This window comes from Bufo bufo, chromosome 9, assembly GCF_905171765.1.
Source record: "Bufo bufo chromosome 9, aBufBuf1.1, whole genome shotgun sequence".
Taxonomy (NCBI): domain Eukaryota; kingdom Metazoa; phylum Chordata; class Amphibia; order Anura; family Bufonidae; genus Bufo; species Bufo bufo.
In genome coordinates this window covers 194831964-194847936 of record NC_053397.1, presented here as the reverse complement: position 1 = coordinate 194847936, position 15973 = coordinate 194831964, and positions in this window count along the sequence as shown.

The window sequence follows — 15973 nt, the reverse complement described above, 5'->3', positions numbered from 1 at the left end:
GTGGTGAAGTCATACATCACCGCGCACAAGATTTCATGTGGGATCTTCAAGCAAGATAGCCGCGGTGTTCACTCTCAAATGTATGGGGTAAGTATAATTTTTTAACTTTTTTTTCCACCATTCAAGAAAAAATTATTTGTTACTACGAAGCACGAGGAAATTCGGCTTCACAGTGAATCGAATTTTTCCTAAAATTCGGATCAAAGTCCACTTCATGAACTTCGATTCGCTGAACACTAGACATCAGTGTCAGATTGGTAGGGGTCTGACACCCTGCACCTCCACATATCAGCTGTTTTGGGCCACCAGCGACATAAATTATACAATGGATAGAGCCGGAAGCAGAAGGTTCTGTCCACTATGTAGTGGCCATGGGATACTGCAGCTCAGCTCCCATTCAAGTGAATGGGATCTAAGATGCTGTCCGTTAGTGCCAGAAACTACACTCTGTTTCCGGTACCATCCACTGTATAGTTTCCAGCACTGGCAACTTCCAGAAACAACTAATCAGCTAGTGTGCAGGGTGTCAGACCCCCACCGATCTGATATTCATGACGTTCCCTGAGGATTAAATTTTGGCTCTGATTCTGCCAAATCAGATAAAATTCGAATTTTGGCCGAAATCAAAAGTGTCCTGATTGCTTGGAAAATATTCTCTCTCCGAATTTATATGTTAATTAGAGTAAAAAAATTTGGTCAAATTTGCAAATTTTAGAATTGGTTTGCTCCCCTTTAGTCAGTAATATCCAAGTCCTGGAAAATCCCTTAAAAAAAATCTTTAACAGCAGCTTCACAAGTTGCCTACAGAAATGGGCAGTAGTATGGATACAAAGTATTTGTCTCCAACTTTTTATTTTTTTGCTATTATGTAACAATTTTTTAATACAATACAACTCAAAAGAAATTTCCCATAGTCATGTCTAATACTTGTATAAGAATCACGCTGCAATGCCAGAACGTGCTGGTCATATAGAAACGAGTGGTGCTACCTAGGCACTGTTTATTTCTTCCTGCAGCCGCAGGGAGTTTCGTCTCCTGTGTCAGACACTTTTGACGGCTGTGTGCTACTCCTAAGAGGTTCTTCAGTAGCTGCAGGGTCTATGATGTAGTTCTGAGTTCCAGCTGCTGCAAAACACCATAATACACACCTCACATACTGCAGACCTTCTTTTTAAGGCTGGGTTTACACATTGCAGTATGCGTTGTGCAATGTGGTTTTAAGCAGTTAAATTTTTACAGGCAATTCAAAAATGTGTTAACTTGTAAAATTGCAGTGCAAAACCACAGCAGATGCATGCAGGTTCTGCAGCAAGGAAAGAGTAATGCAATGTGTAAGCCCTGTCGATCAATCAAAGGTGGACTGAAAGCTCCCCTACGCTTTAAGAGGTTCTGCAACAGCTAATAAAAAACCATAAGGCACTAAAAAGAAACAAGGCATATAAAAAACACCAAAACAAATATAAATCTCCATCTGTCCTACCTGTATTTAGGACACAGGAATGTCAATTCAATTAATGACTAGGGGTGTTCCTTGGGGTCACAGGAGGACATGGCAGGAAGACAGCAGATCTGAGACACATTTCTGAAATGTCTTATATCTAATGAAGAATAAGTTGCATATCTAATTTTTCTAGTTCGGATCTACACAGCTGAGTTCCCTACGACAGCTCAGAGGTGTATGTGATTAATGACATTTCTACAATGCTGGAGGAATGATTTTCCTTCTTTGTATGAAAGGCACACGGGTTCAGAGGAGCTGAGTTTGTAATTTGGCACGTCCCATTGCTAGCCTAATGCATTAGCTTAAAGTGCTTGTCCCATCACAGAAAACCTGTCCATATGTTTGGGGTAATTATAAGCGCCAGGATTTTTTACCTCCCATATCTGTCACAAAACCAGTGTTCATACACCATTGGTAGCATTTTTGGGTGGAAAAGGAGGCAATCTTAGCACCATTTAATACCAAATAGCAGGACCCCAGTAATTGGCTCATAATTGTAGGCTTTGGAATAGGAAAGATGAGTGCAGGGTTGGGGGCAAGCTGTCAAGGTGCCCAAATCAGAGGGTGTTTTTTTTTCTTTTTTTATCAGGCTCTAAGTGAATGAAGCGATGGTCTCCATTCAGCCCATAAGAGAAGCCAGAAGCTAAGGTTGATTATGCATTTCGAACCCTCAGTTCAGTTTCTTAGTCGAAGAACCTGGGCTCAAGGTTTGAAACGCATTGGGTATTAAATGGTTATATTCTTAGCCATTCTGCTTCATTTGTAATACCCATCATATGCAGCATCCAGACGTGTCTGAGATTACAGGAATAGCCGAGCTGTGCTATGTTGTTTCTGTATCTTTCATAGAAGTGATTGGGATTTATGGAATTAGTGTAGCACAGCCTGCCTATCTGTTAATGGAACTCCAAACACCTCTGGATGCCGCATACAATGGGTATTCTGATGGCTACGTGGGAGATAGAAAAAAAGGAGGAGGTTTCCCAAATACTCCCAGGGTCAATACAGCCCTGGAAGAGATACGGAACCAGAGGCGCCAACAGTAATGGAAATGAAGGAAAAAATGGAAGGCTGTATTAAGTGAGAAGAGGTGGTTACCGGGTGACAGAGAAGGCAGCTATAAATAGTGTTAGCAGTGCTGAACACTTGGTGATCAGGTAGAGAGAAACAAAATGATGACAGTCGGAGGTCAAACGTCTCACTGGATGTTTACCAACTGTCACATTTGGTGTAAGGTGGATCGGGAAAAGGTGAAGAAGAAAAGCGCCACTCTCAAGGTAACCAATAATAACAACTTAATAACACCCAAAAGGGGTGAAAGGTGGTGTCAAAGGAAGCAATCCAGAAGGATAGTATATCAAAGAAATCTCATCCAGTAAAATAATAGCAGTACAAATATAAGGAGTGCGAAATAGAGCTGTAAAAGGCATCAGCTGCAAAAGGTGGCAAGGTCTACCATAGTACCCAACAACTTATAGGCGGACGAGATAAAGGTACAAAGAAGATGGTCCCTCAGGAGGGACTATATGAGACCTGATAGGTATGGTGGCAATAAGAGAGAACTCAAATTGAAAGGTATTAAAAACACAAAATAGACAATAATAATGAACATAAATAAAATATTAGTCAACTCACTAACTTCGCTGGGGGGTTGTCTCCAGGATAAGCTTAAGACACCTGGGACGATTAACTCCCCCGGCCGGGATCGCATGTAGTATAGTAGAGATTGAAGTTGGCACACAGGTCGTGTAGTGGAGATAGAAGTCAGCACACAGGTCCCAGGCTTCTGGTCAATCTCTTTATTCAATAAATATGCGGCTCGATGCGTTTCGGGGGGTTTTCTACAGCCCCTTCATCAGGAGCAGGTATCTGTGTGCTGACTTCCATCTCTACTATAGTACATGCAATCCTGGCCGGGGGGGGTAATCGTCCCAGGTGTCTTGAGCTTATCCTGGAGACGACCCCCCAGCGAAGTGAATTGACTAATATTTTATTTATGTTCATTATTATTGTCTATTTTGTGTTTTTAATACCTTTCAGTTTGAGTTCTCTCTTAATGCCACCATACCTACCAGGTCTCATATAGTCCCTCCTGAAGGACCACCTTTTTTGTACCTTTATCTCTTCCGCCTATAAGTTGTTGGGTACTATGGTAGACCTTGCCACCTTTTGCACACTGATGCCTTTTACAGCTCTATTTCACACTCCTTATATTTATACTGCTATTATTTTACTGGATGAGATTTCTTTGATATACTATCCTTCTGGATTGCTTTCTTTGACACTACCTTTCACCCCTTTTGGGTGTTATTAAGTTGTTATCATTGGTTACCTTGAGAGTGGTGCTTTTTCTTCACCTTTTCCCGATCCACCTTACACCAAATGTGACAGTTGGTAAACGTCCGGTGAGACATTTGACCTCCGACTGTCATCAAGAGGTTTTCTTGCTTGCTTCAATACCCTATAAAATAATCCTTTGGGCAATTTTGTAATGTATTTATTTTACCTTTTTTGTTCCTATCTTCTGTTCTGGACTGTGGTCACATGACCATGTATATGCAGCTCTTTCTCATTTCCTGTGATGTTATGTCCATGGGTGGGGCAGTAATAGGGGAGTGTCTATGTAATTATCTGGGTGGGAGGAGCTATAAAGTGCTGGGTGTTGTTAGTGGGGGGGCTGGAGCCGTGGTAGAGGAAGGAGAAGTGCATCATGGGTTTGGTTGGCTACAGGAACCGGAAGTGTTACGTACAGGAAGTAAAGAAACTAGAGGAATTGGTTTACATGGTGATAACAGGTCAGGAGAGTCCAAGTTGAAAAACAAAGCATGGGGAAAATGTTGCCTTTGTTGAAATTCTCAGAAAATCATGTGAACATTAAAACATAACTTTTACTATGTATTTTTAAAATAGATATAGAATAAACCACATTGTTGTGAGACAAAACGCAAATAAGTAAAAGCGCCACTTACTAATTCCACAAGTAAATGTAAAAAAAAAAGGGTGGATCTTACCACATCCAGTAGAGAGATCTACACCTTGTGGCATGACGGTCCTTTTGTTGAATGGCAGAGGGACACTTGTGACCGGCACTCTTGTAGTTAACGGCAATTGTTTGTTCTCCTGTTGTGCCCTGAAAAAAAGCCCTACCTATATCGAGGGTAAGGGGCTAAACAGGTTACCTGCCTAACAGACACAGAGCACCCTCCCCGATAGGGGTGACCCCATACGGAACCTTTCCCTGTATTGGGGCCTAATCCTTAATTGTACCCTATTTATAAAGCCCTAAATGCCATGTTTCGTCCCGAATTGCCGGAACTTATCAGGGGACTTCAATGAACTTTATGGGAATATAGAATCCACTGAAGGTAGCTTCCCCGTCGTATTCACTGTATGGACTATCAGTGGCGAACGTCCATACTAGGTGTAGGGAAGTGTCCCCTGTACACCTGTGTCTCACCGCAATTTGTGGTAATTTGGGAGAGCACAACAGGAGAACAAACAATTGCCGCTAACTACAAGAGTGCCGGTCACAAGTGTCCTTCTGCCATTCAACAAAAGGACCATCACGCCACCAGGTGTAGATCTCTCTACTGGATGTGGTAAGATCCACCCTTTTTTCTTTTCTATTTACCTTGTGGAATTAGTAAGTGGCGCTTTTACTTATTTGCGTTTTGTCTCACAACAATGTGGTTTATTTTATACCTATTTAAAAAATACATAGTAAAAGTTATGTTTTAAGATACCCAGTTCACATGATCTTCTGAGAATTTGTTTGGTTTGTGACCTTATACCTCTGCACGCTCAATTTAGTACGGAAGGTATAATAAATAATTTGATCATTTGTTGAAATTCGCCACCATTGTCCATATTTTATGAGGTACGCCACTTGTTTACAGATTCTTTTGTGCTGTCCACACAGAGGTCCTGTCCATAGGATGGCTGCTGATGGAGGGTGACGTAACCAGACATCACTCCGTTTTCTCCATTCAGATACACTGCTCCTGCACTAAACTCCCAACAAAACCAGAGTAAATGGCAGATGCAGTATATTTTAATGGAGGAGGAATCACATGGAGGTGATTTGCCTGGTCACATGACCCGCCATCAGCGGCCATTTTATGGACAGGTCCTCTGTGTGGACAGCTCAACAGTCCTACACAGGGAACATACTTTATGATAGATAGAAAATGGTGCAGAATCTCAACTAAGGCTATAATAGTAAGTGCCATATGAACATCTTACAAACATATTAGTTGACAATAACCAGAAAGTGGCCATACCCTTTTAAGCAGCATTTTTTCTGTCTTGGCAAACTCTGCTCTGCTGCATCTATTAGAGGCCCATTATTAAAATTTACACTGCAAAAAGGGCCTTGATTAAATCAGAAAATAGCAGGATAATGGAAGTGCAGCAGTGCTGTTGTATCAGTGGCACAAAAGGAGCGTCTCAAACAGGTTTATTGAATTAGGAACAACGCATTTCAGGCCCCTTTGGCAAGTTCAATTATTCAATCAATTTCACCCCGAAACGCGTTGTTCCTACTTCAATAAACCTGTTTGATACTCTCCTTTTGTACTACTGATACGAGCCGCACTTCCATTATCCTGCTACTTCTATTATCAGACCCAGCCTTGGGACCTCGCTCAGTGGACACCTCTGAGTGTTTTCCTCTTGCACAGGTCTCTAAGGTGAGCACCCCTTTGGCATCTGATGCCCAGCTTCTCCATGTGGTCCTACCCACTGTGCTTCTTCTCCTTTTATTGCATATATCATAAAATAATTAGTACTAATGAATATAAGATCATCCGATTGATATACAGAAGATACACGAAACGTTCCATAGTTTAGATGTCCACAATATATGGTGCGTGCATTATCTGAGCTCCAGCAGCTGTGCCGGGGAAAGAGACATTTATATAGAGCAGGAGGAATAGGACAGGAACACTGTAATAGATGCTGCCTTATTGTGAATGTCAGAGACATGAGGATGTATAACCTTTACCATGAGAGGGGGAGAGGGAAGCTGTAACCGAACGAGACAAGCCGTCGTATAGGAGCGGGAGGATAAATGGAAAAACTGAACATCCGAAATTCAAAGGTAAAAGACAAGAGAAGAAAGAGCGTAGTGGATGCTAGAGAAATAGAAATAAAACGGTTGTGATTAAAAGGACGGAAATCAATGAAGGGTGATAAATATTTTTAACAATGCCCTTTGCCCATCCTCCACCGCCGTCCCTGGTTCCAGACTCACAGCGCGTTTTCACCTGGATAGTAGATTTCTCACTCTCTATGTTAAAATTGCGAAGATATCAACCTCCCGCTGCTTTGGTCAGAGAAATTCACACGGATTCGTCTGCCGGCTGATTACTGCTCCACATCTCCCCAGGTGCAGTCTCATTGACTGTCCTAATGACAAGCAGAATACTGGAGTGTTTCTAGAAGCCTTGATTCCTCTACGGGTTTTCTTGCCACTTGTCTCCTTCAGTCCCTTATCTCTCTTTTTTTTTTTTCCTGTTCATTTCCATAGTCTTTTATAAGAAAACACAAGATATTTCTATAAAGCTCAGCCTGTGCCAGCAGCAACGGGGGCACATTGGGTGTTTGGAGGCACAAGGGCTGCTGTGATTTTAGCCATATTAAAGCCATTTGTTTACGCGGTGGCAGCTGCAGAACCCCTTGGGCAACTTTGCTGTCAATCACTTTTCTGCTTTGCGATGCTGAACATTGATTGCGCTAGTTCCAATAATGAGAGCATTAACCAGCTCAGATCCTGAGAGACGTGCGGGAGGAGAGGCATCTGAAACCCTAGACAAGGTCATGGACTATCTATCTAATGGGTTTACTGATCTGTCAATATGGACAGGAGGGCTTGGGATTGGGTATATTCAACATCATGACTTTATGTGTAATATTAAGGTTGGGTTTTCACGCTGAGGTTTTGACGCATTTTTTTTAAAACCACTGGGAAAAACCTAATTGAATAAAACCACATGCGGTTTTATGCTTTGTCAGCATCTGATGGTGGTTTCATCAAAAACACATCAAATATGCCCCAAAACCCCAGTCTATATGTATTAAAAGTAAATAATTGAGTTGAAGGCACATTTGCACTGATTTTCTTATGGTTCATTTAAAATGAAGTAGTTTTCTAAATAGACTTCATTAAAAAATGTCCCTTTGTGCGTAGATCCTTCACCTAGCTGGTGGTGCTGCTGATACGTCATTCTGGCAGAGCACTGCTCGTATTTCTGATGACTCTCTCTGCTCTCCCCTTCCCTTCTCTTAGTGTTAGAGATAGCAGCAGGGAGGGGCAGGAAGTTGTACAAAGCAAATGTATATGGAGAGGAAGGAGAGAATCTAAGGAGGGAAACTTGCATAGGTTGTAGACAGGGACAAAAGCAAAAGCAAGGATGAAGGCAGCAGCATCCTGGACACACAGACCTAACATCCAGCATATATTGCTGGGAGAACACATCCACAAGAGAAAAGGAGCTGCTTGTATACTGAAAATCAAACAAGAATATTTTTTCCATGCCTATAGCCTTTAAGAACACATTTTATATGTTACCTGGGCTTTTACACAGGACCGAAATAAATCTTGGAACGGTATGAGCCTAGAAAAAAGTGGGTGCTTAATCTTTAAGAAACTGCGTCACTCTTGTAGTTTCTTGTATTGTAACTTTCTTGAATGGGGAAGAGCTGCCATGCCAGACACAGAGTGTCTTATAGAAGTGAAGCACAGCTCTTGGGGCTGGTTGACATCTAAATTCAAACACAGGATGGAAAGACCCAGTAATTTATGTAAGACTTTGTTCACATTTACATTGTGGCTTCTGTTCATACTGGAAGCCACGGTGCTGTGATAGGTCAATCACACGATGGACACCAGCAACACCAATTGGCTTATAATGGGGCCCAACAGGTGTCTATCATGCATGCTGATCTATTTTTTTTTCAGAAATAAAGTATCTGTGATGGAAGGTCCCACACAACTATGCATATCCCATCTGTATATGCCTTTCTGTACCAATGTGAAAATCAGCTTGTTCCTTTTAACTCACGTCGCAGGGCAGTCAACCATGGCTGACCAATAAGCTGGGCCACCTTCTCCATAGGCTACATGATGCCGAAGCAGCCTTGCCTCTTTGTATAACAGGTGCCCTTGAAATTAAGTGTCCAGTCCACAGTAAATGTTTAGTTGATCTGTGTCTTTTCTCCTCAGGCTACTGATACATCATTCCCACAAAGACATGATCTTTAATATTACTAACTGAGCTCCAAAAATAGACATCTTACCTTTTATCTTGCAGGTAGGAGTCATTGGAAAACCCATAAAGCTTATCTCAGCCCATCTGTCCATTATTTTACAGCTTACATTTACAATAATCCTAGATAAAAAGTAACTCAAAGGTTATGTACACCTTCGGAGGCAATTTTTGTTTATGATTGCATTTTATTCATTTTTGGCTAAAAATCATATTTTTAATTGGCCTTTATTAAAAATATTAAGCCATTCTGTCACAAAGGGTTAACTGTGTTTCTAACTATGCGATTCATTATTTAAGCCACATTCTTATAGGTAAGATAAGAAATGAGCTATAATGAGTGTTTAGAATGTCAGAGAGCAGAGATAAGGAGTCCGTCTGCTCCTCAGATGACAGAAAAGACAGAAAATCCACAGGCTGCTTCTACAGCATGTCGGCTCTGTACTGAAAAAAGGATTCCATATTTTTAATAAAGACCAATAAAAAAATTATTTTTAGCGCAAAATAAGTACAATTCAGTAATAAAAAAAAATGCCCCCAAAGGAGTACATAGCCTTTAAGCAACTTTGCATTTACATTATATTAGGTATCTTGCACTGATCCCAAGTTATAGCCTGTTTAACAGTCCAAGACTGTGTTCACAATCCTGCAAGATTCAGAGCTCAAATCACTAATGCCTGAACGGGGATTGTTCTAGTGTTTTACATTCTGGGTCAGGATGGATAATTTAGTGTCCTGTTGCATAATGTAAGCGTAAAGGCTATGAACACCTTTGGGGCAATGTTTTTCTTTTGCATTTTACTCATTTTGAGCTAAAAATCTTTTTTTTCAGTTGGTCCTTATTCAGCCGTTTCTGAGATACAAGAGTTAGCAAGGTTCCCCAGTCTGTTTTCTTTGAACCCCGTCACCTGACGGCTCATGTGTGGCTCTTATCTCTGATCTCCTGACCTCATCAACACATTTTTATAAGAATTGAGCTAAATATAGTGTTGAGGTCAGGAAATAAGAGATAAGTGCAGCACATAAAGCGTCAGAACACGGATTTAAAGAAAACAGACTGTGACAGCTTGACAACAGACTGATTTTTAACCCTTGTAACTCAGAAACAGTTGAAAATGTCTTAATAAAGATGAGTAAAATCCAATAATAATGGAAAAATGCCCTTTAGGTGTACGTAACCTTTCAGGGAGACCGATGACAGATTATGTTGACTGTCGCCAATAGCAATGAATGGAATTACGACTGCAGCTCTGGACTATAGAACAAACTGCAACTCAGAATAACAAGAAAATAAGTGTTAGGTTTGGATTAAAAATCCCTAATGAACTAAATCGGCAAATCATAAAATTTTTGCATGTTTTAATGAAAACAAAAAGAAATATAATTGTGTAGGAGTTCATTAATCTTGTATCGTTATGAATATATTTTAGTATATAAAATTAGTTTTGCATCCACTGTATGCAGCTACATTTGATATAAGATATATGCATGGCCAGGATAGACCCAGAGGCTGAATAACGCCAACATTATTTAGTGCTCTGGGTAAGAAACTGATGAATAATGTGTAAATTTGATAAACTGAGACTTCATCCAGATGGGCATACATTAGCATAGAAATACAACCAGAGATAAAAGGCATAAAGTGCTACTACAGCAAACTGCCAGATGAACGTTTGATGCATTATCAAAAATGTGTGTGACTAGAGTGTAGCAAACGATGAAGACTTAATTCTGCTGCACTGTTAAATACTACGGGCACCTACCATTATATTTGATATGAAATATGCATGCAGAAGGTCCTAATAATTTGTTTCTAAAAATATACAGCAACAGTTTTCAAGGCTTGTTACAGAAAATGATGCCCCGAGCCACAAGCAAAGCAGTGCCCCTGCTGCTGGCCAGTTTTGATGACATTTTTAAATAATTTCACTCAGCATACAGCTTCAGCAAATCATTGGAAGCGGCAAATTTAAAGTTTGCTACATCTGTAAAATCGTCATACAGACCAAGGATAAAGAGCCTACATAGTACTACCATACAGTTCCACATAATCCTGTAGGTTAAAGGGGTTTTCCAAGATTCTGATATTCTGATATTGATGACTTTTCCTCAGGATGGGTCCATCATCATAGTGATGAGAGCGAAATTTCGTAAAATTTGAATTAGCTGCCTAAAAAATTTGCTTTGTGACGAATCACTTTGTCACGAAGCGCATTTCTATGTTAGTAGTGGGTAGAATGACAAGGGAAAGTTGATTGCGCCGCTCCCCGTCATCGTACCCCTCAGATGCCGAGTTTAATATTAAAGTGTATAATAAAAAAACAGTCTATAAAATTTTACTTACCGCATCCGTCTTGATTGAAGATCCACCATGTAATCTCACGTGGCTCGTGATGACGTCACCACGTCGTCTTGGCTTCGTGACATCATACGTCACCGCACACAGAATTTCACGTGGGATAGTTAATCAAGATGGCGGGTGGCGATTCTTCTCGATCAAACGGATGAAGTAAGAATGATTTTTTTTTTTACTTTCCAACCCATTTCAGGGAAAATGAAGGAATCGAATTTCCCTGACATTCGGATTGAAGTGGACTTCGATTCGCTCAATGCTAGTCATCAGTTTCAGATCGGGGGCGATCTAATGCAAGGGACCCCCTGCCAATCAGCTGTTTGAGGAGGCCATGGGCCTTTGGTGAATGCCACCGCCTCCTCGCAGCTTACCAAGCACAGCGCCATCCATTGTATAGTGACTGTCCTCGGTATTTCAGTTCAGCCCTGTTCACTTAAATGGGACTGAGCTGCGTCTAGGTCATGTGACCAGGATGTCATTGGCCTAGGAAGGGGATGCAGCGCTAACCACAGCACCATGGCCTCTTCAAACAGCAGATCAGCGGGTCCCAGGTGTCGGACCCCTGCTATCCTGATTTGATGACCTATATATCAGACGCGTCACTAATGAAAAAGAAGTGACTTGAATTAAATTTTTGCATTTGAAAATCAAGCGCGAGTGCCGGTCATTCCTTTAAAGCATTATTACTGGGATGCCTGCCCGTTGACACACAGCACCGCCAAACAAACCAGGTGAGTAGTGCCGGCCATTTCACTCTAAACTATATAACAGAATCTCGGGAAAACCCTTAAATTTCCAAAAATTCTCATCATGCACAAAATAATACTAGGTGGTTCATGGTTTGCTACTGAATGTCTGTCTTCTTGTCCAATTTGCTACTCCTAGACAGGACTTATGTGACCCTAACTGTCCATCCTACCAATTATATTCAGGAAGCAATATTAGAGCAAGTATTAGTTAAGTATTTTAATGCCATGTCGTTTTTAAGGTCCAACATTCTGTGCTGATAATTTCTTAATATTCTATATAATGGTCAGAACCCAAATCTATTGCATGGACATAAAGATAAATGATAAACTGAACAATGCATGCAGCTGCCACTAGAGGGAGCTTCGGAGCAAATTATGAACTCAATAATAAGCTCACTCTAGTGGGGACTGTATTGTCTATGCAGGGATTGGAGGTGGCATCTAAACCCATTTAGGTTTCAAAATAGATTCACTTTAAAGAGGTTGTCCAGGACTAAGTAGTTTTTGCCTGCAGCCTGCCTCAGCAAGCCACCCTGTTCCTTTGCGATTTGTCCATCTTCCTATCCCCAGCATGTTTACTTCTGGCCTTTCATGGGACACGGTCACATGCTTTGCTGCAGCCAATTTCTGGCTTCAGCAGTAATGCGCTGCTGGTGGACACTTCACCACTGAATCCAGTCACTGGCTGCAGTGGAGCATGTGACCTTGCTCATGCTGCATCGGTAATAAACAAACCGGGAACAAGAAGATGGACACACGAGAACAGAAGGGAGCAGGTAAGTATGAATCTTTCATTTACTGAGGAAGGTTACTTAAGACCGCTTTTAAGCTGAGATTTCATGACCTAAATACCATTGAAAGTGCACAAAATATCGAATAATGGCATATTATTTTCCATGCACTTAGTCTCTTTCCACTTCTTTGCCGCTTTTACTGCGCCATCCCTACTCTCTATCCATCACCTAGATCTATTTTCAGCCTCCGGAGCTCATGGCTCTAGCTCTATTAGCAATTACACTTAGGTACAATCTTTATTTTTTGCTTTTACTATTTTGTGCTCTCCTTGTTTATTTCGAGTTCCCTGCCCTGCACTCTTTATTGTGAATATTTCTTTGATTGAAGTCTGGTTTAGGAGGCTTGATTGTGAATTATCACTGCGCGAAGCTTTATAACCGCTTTTATTACACACATGAACAGCTTTCCTGCTGGACCGTTGAAAGGTGTTATAGAAAAGAAAAACCCCTGTGAATCTTTAAAAGAGTTCCATTGGAGAAATTAACTTGCTGGACCTCGTTGCCGTTCCCTCGAAACGAATGGAAGGTGAACAAGTAAATATTCGGAGCTGGCGACTGCATTAAAAAAAAATCAAACTCTTTTGGCTTTTCAATTTTTCTGGTTTCTTATGCGAATTGTTCATAGTATAAAGAATACGTAAATAGGTATCTTCCAGGAAAATAGAACCATCTTGAAAGTGCCAACTTATGGAAGTGGCTCCCTATGAGTCAATGTCTGACTTTCTAACAAACCTTGGGACATGACAAAGGAACATAGCCAAGTCAATTATCCATCAGTAGACAGCTGTTTCGGGGGATGCTTGCCCCTCATCAGTACTGATGGCTTAGTGTAATGCCTTGGATGCAGTTTAGGCAGAGTATAGGCTCTCCTTAAAGAGACCAGCTGTGTATGGAGACTTCATGACAATGTACCATGGGAAAAAAATATGTAAATAGGTTATCTCCCAGCTAAGAGAACTAGCTAGCTGGCACCACCTTTTGGAAGTAGCCCCCTATGAGTTAATGTCTGACTTTTTAATAAATCTTGGGACAGGACAAGGGAAATAGCAGGCCTCGGGTTTTTCCGGATGGATATTTGACTTGGCTATTTTCCTTTGGTCATGTCCCAACGCTTGTTCAAAACTTAGACTTTGATTCATAGGGAGCCACTCCCAAAGGTGGTGCTGGCGAGATGGTTCTCTTTACCTAGGAGATAACCCTTTACATATTATTTTCCCATGGAGCATTGCCGGTAAGTCTCTATATACAGCTGGTCTCTTTAAGTTAAAGGGGTTCTCTGCCTTTTTCCTACTGATGATCTTTCTTTTCTACTGATGACCCGCACCTATCAGACAATGGGGCATATCCTAGCTTGGACTGGCCCACAGTGGTACAGGGGAATCCCCGAGTGGGCCCCTGAGCCAGGTGGGCCCCTAGTCTCTCCCACCCCCTGCACAAGTTGCACATAACACGGTACACTTACTGCACTACATACATATATTCAATGTACAGCGTCTCAACCAGCCTATGTTCATATAAAAACCTTGTTAATGATTTATTATTTTTGAATTTTTTCCATACAGTGGGCCCCCAAAATAAATTTTACTGGTGGGCCCTAGGCACCCCAGTCCGACACTGCCCACACCTACAACGAGAACAGAGTGGGGAAAGGATGTCTGGCTTCGTGACATAATACGTCACCGCACACAGAATTTCACGTGGGATATTTAATCAAGATGGCGGTGGCGATTCTTCTCGATCAAACGGATGAAGTAAGAATGATTTTTTTTTTACTTTCCAACCCATTTCAGGGAAAATGAAGGAATCGAATTTCCCCTGACATTCGGATTGAAGTGGACTTCGATTCGCTCAATGCTAGTCATCAGTTTCAGATCGGGGGCGATCTAATGCAAGGGACCCCTGCCAATCAGCTGTTTGAGGAGGCCATGGGCCTTTGGTGAATGCCACCGCCTCCTCGCAGCTTACCAAGCACAGCGCCATCCATTGTATAGTGACTGTCCTCGGTATTTCAGTTCAGCCCTGTTCACTTAAATGGGACTGAGCTGCGTCTAGGTCATGTGACCAGGATGTCATTGGCCTAGGAAGGGGATGCAGCGCTAACCACAGCACCATGGCCTCTTCAAACAGCAGATCAGCGGGGTCCCAGGTGTCGGACCCCTGCTATCCTGATTTTGATGACCTATATATCAGACGCGTCACTAATGAAAAAGAAGTGACTTGAATTAAATTTTTGCATTTGAAAATCAAGCGCGAGTGCCGGTCATTCCTTTAAAGCATTATTACTGGGATGCCTGCCCGTTGACACACGCACCGCCAAACAAACCAGGTGAGTAGTGCCGGCCATTTCACTCTAAACTATATATCAGAATCTCGGGAAAACCCCTTAAATTTCCAAAAATTCTCATCATGCACAAAATAATACTAGGTGGTTCAGGTTTGCTACTGGAATGTCTGTCTTCTTGTCCAATTTGCTACCTCCTAGACAGGACTTATGTGACCCTAACTGTCCATCCTACCAATTATATTCAGGAAGCAATATTAGAGCAAGTATTAGTTAAGTATTTTAATGCCATGTCGTTTTTAGGTCCAACATTCTGTGCTGATTAATTTCTTAATATATCTATATAATGGTCAGAACTCCAAATCTATTGCATGGACATAAAGATAAATGATAAACTGAACAATGCATGCAGCTGCCACTAGAGGGAGCTTCGGAGCAAATTATGAACTCAATAATAAGCTCACTCTAGTGGGGACTGTATTGTCTATGCAGGGATTGGAGGTGGCATCTAAACCCATTTAGGTTTCAAAAATAGATTCACTTTAAAGAGGTTGTCCAGGACTAAGTAGTTTTTGCCTGCAGCCTGCCTCAGCAAGCCACCCTGTTCCTTTGCGATTTGTCCATCTTCCTATCCCCAGCATGTTTACTTCTGGCCTTTCATGGACACGGTCACATGCTTTGCTGCAGCCAATTTCTGGCTTCAGCAGTAATGCGCTGCTGGTGGACACTTCACCACTGAATCCAGTCACTGGCTGCAGTGGAGCATGTGACCTTGCTCATGCTGCATCGGTAATAAACAAACCGGGAACAAGAAGATGGACACACGAGAACAGAAGGGAGCAGGTAAGTATGAATCTTTCATTTACTGAGGAAGGTTACTTAAGACCGCTTTTAAGCTGAGATTTCATGACCTAAATACCATTGAAAGTGCACAAATATCGAATAATGGCATATTATTTTCCATGCACTTAGTCTCTTTCCACTTCTTTGCCGCTTTTACTGCGCCATCCCTACTCTCTATCCATCACCT